Source organism: Xyrauchen texanus, chromosome 2, assembly GCF_025860055.1.
Source record: "Xyrauchen texanus isolate HMW12.3.18 chromosome 2, RBS_HiC_50CHRs, whole genome shotgun sequence".
NCBI lineage: Eukaryota > Metazoa > Chordata > Actinopteri > Cypriniformes > Catostomidae > Xyrauchen > Xyrauchen texanus.
This window is the reverse complement of record NC_068277.1, coordinates 40,550,744-40,561,190: the sequence shown is the minus strand read 5'-3', so window position 1 is coordinate 40,561,190 and position 10,447 is coordinate 40,550,744.

The window sequence follows — 10,447 nt, the reverse complement described above, 5'->3', positions numbered from 1 at the left end:
CTTCTTTTGCAATTACCTTTTGAGGCTTTTTTTCTTGTGGAGGGTGTCAATGATGGTTTTCTGCAAACTGTCAGGTCAGCAGTCTTCCCCATGATTGTGAATTCAACTGAACCAGACTGAGAGACCATTTAAAGGCTCAGGAACCCTTTGCAGGTGTTTAGCTGATTAGAGTGTGACACTTTGAGCCTACAATACTGAACCTTTTCACAATATTCTAATTTTCTGAGATTCTGAATTTGGGGTTTTCATAAGCTGTAAGCCATAATCATCAAAATTATATCAAATAAAGGCTTGAAATATCTTACTTTGCTTGTAATGAGTCTATATAATATATTAGTTTCACCTTTTAAGTTGAATTACTGAAATTAATGACCTTTTGCACGATATTCTAATTTTTCGAGTTTCACCTGTATATGTTTTGCACTTTGGATGTTTTATTGCCCCACCTCTTCATTTCTCTGTGTGTGTGTGCGTGCTGAAATGTGGCTGATTTATTAAATGTATTCGACAAATGAAACAATTTTTGCTCTGTATCAAGGTGTCTCCCATTATTCTCCTAAAGTCAGTAAATTTTGACCGTGAACAGTGACAGTGTAGCTTTTTTTATGACCACTTAGACTCATTGAATCAAGTCCAAAAAATGGTTGTGTGCTCAGATTGCATGTCTATGAAAAGTCACAAAGTCTTGATTGAGGTAACCATTTTTATATATATATATATATATATAAATGAAATTGGTCGAAAATGACAGTACAGCCCAGGAAGGTTAAACATGCATTTTTTAACTGGCTGCCAAAGCATGCCTTCTGTAATTACAGTTCTACTTGTGCCAAGAAACACAATCTTTCTCCTTTTCTCTCTCTCCCCCACCCCCCAACCTCTTTCTCCTTGTCTCTTTTTTTGTAAATTGTGGATGTCATTATGAGAATGCCTTAAGTCATCTGCTCACAGACCAGTATATGTGTATGCATGTAGTTGATTTTAGAATAGCTTAAAGACATTCTTTATGTAAAAAGACCTTTCCTACTAGCAGAATGAGCTAAAAGAGAGAGTGAAAGACAGAGACTGCGTGTCTTTTTCTCATTACATGAGCCAGTAGGGAAGGCTATTGCATATATTAAGCACATGTGGATGTCTCCAAGCAAATTCTTTATGCAATTCTTTATTTTTTCTGTTTTATTTATGAAAACGAGGAGCCAGCATCCCCTATGAATTATCGCTGTCATTCAAATTCTATGTGTGTGTTTCTGCAAAAATTATTTTTTTCACCTCTCTAGTTGTCCATCACAGTGGACTGGAAATCGTTGCCATATCAGAGAAAGGCCATTTACTCCCACAACACCTGTTATACCAGATAGTAAATTTAATGAATGTAATTGCATGGGTGTGAGTGGGTGATTGTGGTTATTTGAATATATTTGTCACTGCCTATCCTTATACATACTGTATACTTGTAGCTATTTACATAGAGGAACAATATGTGATATATTAATACTGTACGTATTTGTGTACATCACAGCAGTCATCATTGGTTTAAGTGTAACAATTATCCTGTTGGTCACTGCAACTGGATTCATTTTGTTCTTTGTATTATAAAGGAGATATTCACTTAGGTACGTTCATTCACTTTCATCCAGGTAATCTCTTTGCTCAATTATTTCGAGTTTCAGAATGTGTTTGATATGTGGGTGTTCCCTGCATTGTTCTTGATTGAATAGAGACTCCTTTCATATTGAGAATGAAGAATTGGGCAGCTCTGCTTTTGACTTGCAGAGAGAGGTCAGTCATATATCTCTCAATTATAGGTGTTATGATCAAGAAGGTTGTTTTGAAGGCTCTCATTTTGAGGAAGCTCGCATTTTAATTATTAATAGAGACCTTCCTTTCCCTCGCCATGTTTTATATGTTCCATGTATCTCTCCACCACACTCCCCAGACTCTTGTCTCTTTCCTCCCACTCCATTTCTTTTTTTCCCACTTACTGAAGTTTTTCCACTTGGGAGCAGACTGTGTAATTCAGTAATTTGAACTGCTCTGCAGGTGTGAGAGAGGTCAGTCACACTGCTGATAGGAAATATTGACCAGCAGCCTTTGTGTGTGTTGTGTTAGTGTGTGCGTGTTTAGCACCCAATGCTAAAATCACTGTATTTTGAACGAGGTACACCGTATTTTCTCTCTCCCTGTGGTGAGGCGTTCTTTTCAGTGAAGCTAGGCATATTTTAATGGCTCACTTGATTTCTCCACATTTCACTCTGTTGCACACACTGTGAATCAGCTTTTTCAGAAATGGAATGCAGCAGGAGACCCACTGTCTCGAAAACAATTACTGAATTTCACAATTGTTTGTATTTCTGGATGTTGTTACGATTCTTATTACAGTACATTTTAGTGTTATTTGAATTTAATGAATGAATGAATGTGCTTTGCTTGCAATCTGACTGGGAAGGAGCCTCGAGCTTTGGAAAGGCATTATACTTAAGTTAAACATATTATTGTTATTACTTGAAAACCTTGATTTAAATTAACATGATAAGTCTCTATTTAGCTGGCTTCTCTTGCTGTTAGGCCCAGACATCCTGTACACCCTCAGTTAAACATGAGTGTTTACCCATGGATAGAGGAATCAAAGGTGTGAAACTCAGCTTTTCCACCACACAAACACTTTTACGCTCTTAAAAGGCGTCTAACAGTTTACGATCTTAATGTGTTCCAAATTAACACACAGAATAAATGGACTTTATAAAAGTGCTTTTCAAATGTTCATCTGTGTCTTCCTTTGCTTTTCTGTAACATTTTAGGTCTCCTCCTCAGAGGAAGCCAATCTCTCTTTCTCCAACCCGCAGAAGTGCACAAGGAGTTCTGAAGCTTGAACCAAAGACTTACACTCAAACACACACACTATAATGTCCCTATAGATTTACAGTACTTTCCACTTTATTTGAGCCTCCTCAACAACATGGCTGTACTTGTTTAGAGGATAATTTAATTTTAAAAGACAAACTGTTAATTTCAGTAAAACTCACAGGAGGAAAAAGTGTGGACACAAGTTACCATACATGATTACCATACATACTTTATTTAAGCAAAATAAAGCAATTGAACTTTTATCAGTCATATAAAGAAAGTTTCTTGTGAGAATTCTTGGCATGTAACAAAGACTTTTTACTGTGTTAAGTATTTTTTCTGAGGAACTGAAAAAATTTGAAATATTCAAATCAAATCACTTTATTGTCACACGACCATGTACACAAGTGCAACAGTGGGTGAAAGTCTTGTGTGCAGTTCCGAGCAACATAGCAGTCATGACAGTGATGAGACATATACAATTAACAATAAATAACATAATTACACAACACAATTTACATATCAAATGTACAGTAAATAATACACACAATATAGAATACACATACAATAAAAATACAAAATAAAGAGTATATTAAAAATATATATACAGTAGTTGTATTGAGAAGAATATAATTATGACAGTCCAGTGAGAGATATAAGATTAATAAAGTGCAGTGCTGATATATTGATCGTGAGAGATCAAGTGTTCAAAAGTCTGATTGCTTGGGGGAAGAAACTGTCACGTAGTCAGCTGATGCGGGTCCTGATGCTGCGATACCGCCTGCCTGATGGTAACAGTGAGAACAGCCCATGACTCGGTTGGCTAGAGTCTCTGATGTTCAAGTTATTAAAAAATGATTATAAATATTCAAGTTCAATACAAGTTGAGCTCAATCGACAGCATTGTGGCATAATGTTGATTTACCACAAAAATTTATTTAGACTCGTCCCTCCTTTTCTTTAAAACAAAAAGCAAAAATCGAGGTTACAGTGAGACACCTTTGGGTTTAAGGGCAGAAATGTGAAGTTGATCATTTTATTAAAGCACTTTAATACTTCTGTTAATAATTGTGTATTATTTGAGCTGTAACATTGTTAAAATTGCCATATTTACAGTTGTTTTATGGTTTACAGCGCTATGTCTTCATGGCAACAATGTTGTAAAATTGGCTATAACTTTACACAGATAAGGTTTATCACACTTAAATCATGTTAACATGCATATTGTTTACAACTTGTGGCTATATTTTTGAAACAGTGAGTATTTTAAAGTTTACGGATTGGCCCCTTACATTTTGTATTTTTTTTTTAAAAGGAAGGGTAAGTCGAAATTTATTTTTGTGGTAATCAACATTATGCCACAAATGCTGTAGACTGAGCTTAACTTGTATAGAACCTGCAATATTCCTAAAAGAGGAGTGGATTTGCTGATAGATGCCTATGTTCTTTAAATAACTAATTTAATAGTATCCAATGCATAACTCTGACAATAAATGTTCAGGTTCAGTCAAAAGAAAAATTCTGTCATTATTCACTCACTGTTATTTTGTTCCAAATGCGTTTGACTTTCTTTCTTCTGTGAAACACAAAAGGGGTAATTTTGAAGGTTATACCATTCGTGATTTAAGTATAAATGCAGTTGACAGTGATACTTTAAATCTTATAAAAGTACCCAAAAGTGTCATTAAATGTAACCAATGTGTCTTGTGCAGCATTCCAATTGGATTTCACTTCTATACATTTTCTTGAACTGCTTTTTGTCTTGAAGATATTTATGACTAATTTTGAGACATTGCCTTTCAGAACGTGAAGGGGAAATCTTAAGGTTTAATTCAAATAATATTTAGGAAGATCACAATGTTCCATTAAATCAGGAAGGATTGCCAAATCCATTATGAGCTCTGGGTGCCATTTCAGAAATTATTTGCTTTCATAGTCTGCCCTCTTTCCATTCCCTGTGGTTTTGAGAATTGTATTTCCATTACTTTAAATGTGTGTTCACTCAACACTTGGCTTTCTGTTTGATTCAAACAGACCACATTTTGACAGACGATAAATACAATTTTAAATATAAATAGTATCTAATTATGAACAAAGATAAGTTAAGTAGTTAACTATAAGATATAGTGTTTTGAGTGCAATAGAGAAAAAGATCACTACTTTATTTTAAGAATGTGAAATGTCAGATGTATGTAATGAAATGTCATAATAGTAGATAGAATAATTTCTTTCAGCTTTTATTTCTTTCATCACATTCCCAGTGGGTCAGAAGTTTACAACCACTTTGTTAGTATTTAGTAGCATTACCTTTAAATTGTTTAACTTGGGTCAAACATTTTGGGTAGCCTTCCACAAGCTTCTCACAATAAGTTGCTGGAATTTTGGCCCATTCCTCCAGACAGAACTGGTGTGACTAAGGCTATGTTCAGACTGCAGGCAAGTCAGATTTCTTTTTCAGGCAGACTGTCCACACTATTAACGTCTAGGTTACGGATGTAACATCCGATCCCTGATGGAGGGAACGAGACATTGTGTCGAAGAAGCGACACTAGGGGTCCAATTTAAATCACGCCATGCGCTGAGCCATGTACGTGTACTGCTGACACAGGAGCGGGCAGGTATTTTATATGCCAAAGTGACCAGCTGTACCAGGCTGCACGTACCCTTCCCCAACGCCCCATAAAATTGTCAAAGCCTTCTGGTTCTTTACCCCAGACAGAGGGAAACAAGGCGACATGCCAAGCATGGGAGCAGGCCGCGCCAGCCGCGCCTTTTCTCTCTCTATGTTTCTCGCATAGAGTTAAAGCGGCTGGGGCCATCTTAACGCTATCATACGCACTCGGGGAAGGTGATCTTTCCCAGTTTTCCTATTCTTCCAGGGGGAAAGACCCTGCGGAGACCACACCTGCCCAGACTGGGGGAGGTAAAGAGTGGTGAAATACATCACATGGGCTTTTAGGTCACATGTGGAGAATGGCGCGGTGGTAGATCCTACCTCATTGGGATCACTGGAGTTGCTACAAACACGGCGACCGGAGGTCCGTGAGGACTGCCCAAGGGAGACGCGGGTCCGCTCGCAAGAGGACCATACCGCAGAAAATACGCACAGGGGGAAAAGTCGACGTGGGAGCCCATCCTGTGGAGCACCTATTCCAGTGCAGGGTAAATTGAGTACCCGCATTGGTCTTGGTCGGCAAATTCCTCTGCCGAATTCGCGGACCAGAGGGCTAGGGAGGAGTCATCAAGGGAGCCGAGTCTGTGGGATCTACTGGGGTAAAGGCGCACTGTATTACCTCAGTGGAGGGAAAGGGCACTATGTGCAAGCGGTCCACCCAGTCAGTTTGTCAGCGTGTACCGAGTTCTACCGGCTCGGACCTGAGAAAACACGGGACGAAACCGACTCAACACTGAGATTGTAAAATCTCGCAAAGGTATTGGGTGCTGCAAAACCCGCTGCTCTGCATATATCTGCTAGGGAGGTGCCCCTGGCCAGTGCCCATGAGGACACAACACTTCTTGTTGAGTGTGCTCGGACCCGCACGGCTTGGGTGCAATAGGCCAATGTAATGGTGTCCACTACCCAGTGGGAAAGCCTCTGTTTGGAGACAGTGTTCCCTTTCCGCTGTCCACCAAAGCAGACAAAGAGCTGCTCAGAACATCTAAAGCTCTGTGTGTGGTCCAAGTAGAAATGCAAAGCACGTACCGGACACAGCAACGAAGGGGCTGGGCCTGCCTCCTCCCGGGCAGCGCTTGCAGGTTCACTACCTGGTCCCTGAAGGGAGTGGTGGGAACCTTGGGCACATAGCCCGGTCCCGGTCTTAGGATCATGTGAGTGTCTGCTGGACCTAACTCCAGACAGGTGTCGCTGACAGAGAATGCTTGCAGGAGCGATCAGGAGGGCAGTCTTCAAAGAGAGGGCCCTGAGTCCGACTGATTCTAGCGGCTCGATTGGGGGTCTCTAAAGGCCCTAGAGGAATTTAACCTCCGGGCGCCTCGGGGGAGCACAGGGCGACCCCGCCAGGTGGCGCCGTTCTCGGGGCACAGGTGGATCGCAACCGCTCTGTCCACCTGGGGGACCTCCGTGTACACGTGGGCCCCTCCGCCATCGAGGGTAGTGACAGAGAATGAGCAAGAGGCACGGTGATGGGTGGAGAAGGTTGTTCTCTACGAACTCGTCAGCTCATCGCCTGTGAGCAGCATGCAGACCCGAGGAATCAATCATCCAGCCACGAAGGCTGTGGGGAGGACGGAGGGCTCCAGTCCAGCCCCACTCTAACGGCGACCCGGGCAAGCATGTCGGACATCGGGGTGTCAGCCTCAGACTGGGCGTGCTGGCCCGAAGGCGGCAGCCCAGTCAAGTCATCCGCATCAGACGCCGGACCACTCTCCGATGCAGCAGCAAGCTCATCCGGCTCAGGGGGCTCAAGAGGATAGGCAGGCTGGCCGTGAGGTGAGCCGCTGTTGCCTCGAGCCTGGACGGAAGTCAAAGAGCGTGTCCGCTGCCATCCCCAAATTATCGCCAGCTGGGTCGTCCTCAATCCTGTGGGAAGAAGGAGCGACGCAGGGGGTGGCTTGAGTGGCGTTCCTTCTAAGGAAGGAAAGCCGCAATCGCAACATTGCCATGGCAAAATTTTTGAATGAAACAGATGCATTTCCCTCCCTTTATACCAGTATGTCCGGGGGCGGGACATTTCTCATTGGCCTTTTCTCATAGATCAGAGATGCAAAAGGCTCTCAAGAGAGACCCCTAGTGTCGCTTCTTCAACACAACGTCGAAGTGAGCGACAGATGGCAAGTGTTCAAATCAGATTTGCACATTCAGACATAACCAACCTATCTGCATGGGACGCTTGTGTAAGCTTCTGACCCACTGAAATTCAATTAAAAGTGAACGAAGACCTTTTTTTAGGTTACAAACTGGTAATTACAAGGGTATAATGCCATAAATGTGGTTTATAAGGACATTTCTAGTATCCCATTATTCAAATCTGTTAAAAAAAAAAAAAACATACTAAATGATGTTTTATTGAAAATGTTAAAATGCAGAAAGTTTTTTGTGAGTGTTAGGTTTAGGGGATAAAATCTATAGTTCATGCAGTATAAAAATCATTATGTCTTTTGAGAGTCCTCATAATGAAAGCTGCACCAACATGTAGCAAGCTGGGATTTTTCCTACTGCAGTATTAACAGTGTATGAGGCATGACAATTACTTGCCATGAAGATAATGAAAACATTTGCCAGCTCTAAGTGTTGGGATTGCTGAGGTGACAAATCTAGTAGAAAGAGGTGAAATAATATTAAGCATACAATATTTGAACAGAGGTAGTTCATTATCACATAATGCATAAATGCATAGTTCATATTTGAATCTAAGCTGGATACAAATGCGCATGCATTTAATTTATTTAATTCTCCAGTTCCTGTCTTTCATTCTTAATGTTTTTCTTTATCTCTTCATTTCCTTTCAGTTCTTTTCAAAGTCTCTGGGACCCTGGTTTTCCACTCAGAGAATGGAAGAGAAGCAGAGAAACGGAGGATTTTACAGCACAAGTTGAACCACATGACTATCTATTGTTTGTGTGTTACAGCTTTTACACACACACACACACACACACACACACTAGGGCTGTCAACGAATATTCTAAATTCGAATATATATTCGAATAGTTTTAAAAAACAGAAATTCGAAGGTGAAAATTAATATTCGAATGTGGAAAAAAAAACGCGCCCGCGGTAGCAGATGTGCGGCTGTCTGCTTTGCGAGTGGGCGTGCTGCCTGAGGGGTCTTTGTTGTCACATTTCTCGGAATTGTGTGCCTCATTTTATTTAACGTTAAACAGAAACATGACTAAAATGTAAGGCTACTGTACTGACTGAATAGATGTTGCATGAATAAGGTAGGTTAGATACAGCAGTTTCATGCACTGCAGGCTTCCACTGGTTTGATTATTTACCGTTTCATGTCAAGGAAAAGTTCCATGTTTACCACAGCACAGCTCGCTCGGAGCGTTCAATGTCGGTTCTATATACTGTAAAACTTCAATTAATGTTAATAATTTGTTTTAATCACTGAATGAAGCCTGCTATATTTGGGACAAGAGTCGCGACCTTTTATTGCTTGCACAAAACTCTTGATCAGCACTCAACATTTGTTTATTGTTGTTGTTCTTTTAAACCGTTATGCGCAGAGAGCGTGAGGGTGAGAGAGAGAGAAAGAGTGCCTGCGCGTGCGAGCGAGAGTGAGGTCTTGGCCATTAGTTGATTTACTTGTTTTTGTGTAGGTAATACGTTGTCAAATATGTTTAAACTTAAATAAACTACCTATACAAATAGTTATGTCTCTTTGTATTAATTTGTCCTGTTATTGACGTAATGCGCGTCATTGACCAAATGCGCAACCAGATATTCGAATAGTTCGAATATATGTGTTTTTTTTAGAGGGAATATTCGAATGTCATTTTTGAGCAATTTTGACAGCCCTAACACACACACACACACACACACACACACACACACACACACACACACACACACACACACACACACACACACACACACACACGTCGGTGCAGCTATCATTATGAGGACTCTCAAAAGACTTAATGATCTTTATAGTGTACGATCTCTATAGATTCTATCCCCTAACCCTCACAAAAAAACTCTCTGCATTTTTAGATTTTCAAAAAAAAAAAAACATAATTTAATATGTTTTTTGAAGAGATTTGAATTATGGGGGAAATATTTGAACTTAAACTGAGCACACATTCCAGGAATTTGGTCATTGTGTTTAAAATTGTGCCGTTTCGCAATAAATCGCAAAACTTGTAAAAGTGACATATCGTATGAAACTGGAGATTCAATTCTTTTGACTCAAAACAGATTTCAATGGAAAAGCTTAATTAGGGTTCTTACCGGATTAAGTTTTGTTGGTGTTTCTCCCAAAGACAATCTCCTCTGTGATCAATGCCATAGTGTTTGATCACATGACTCTGTGTGTCAAAAGTTTTAACCCTTTACTGACAGTCCAGAGTCTCATGAACTGAGATCAGTTGGTTTAAATGAAATTACATTGAATATATTGATAATTGTTTGTTCATAAAACCTTAAAAATAATGGTGACAAATGGAACCTTTTTGAAAAGAGTTACCAAAAATAAGTCATGCTTTCTTACAGTATCTTACACTTTTTTGCTTTCTTAAAGTTACTCTCTTACCTAAACTTAAATTAGTCTAACATTGTTATTCATTATGTACATTATATTTTAACAATGCATATGATTACATTGCTTTATTGTACTGAATGTAGTTACTAAAGAATTCTTTGTGTTTCCCTCAAACGCAACCTCAGGAGGGCTGGCGGTAGGAGTCCTACCATGATGAAGTGATTAAAAAGAGGTAAATTCTCTTTAGAAACTGTAAACAAGTGAAAGCCTCAGGCTAGAATCTGACAGAGAAATTACAATTCCTGCTTCTCACCTCTCATTTCTCTCTCACTCTCTTTTGATGTTATCTGTTTTTATTCTAATACAAACCACATTAAATAAGACATGCTTTACTTGATCCCATTGTTATTATTAATTCTGTATATATAAACCCTTATCCT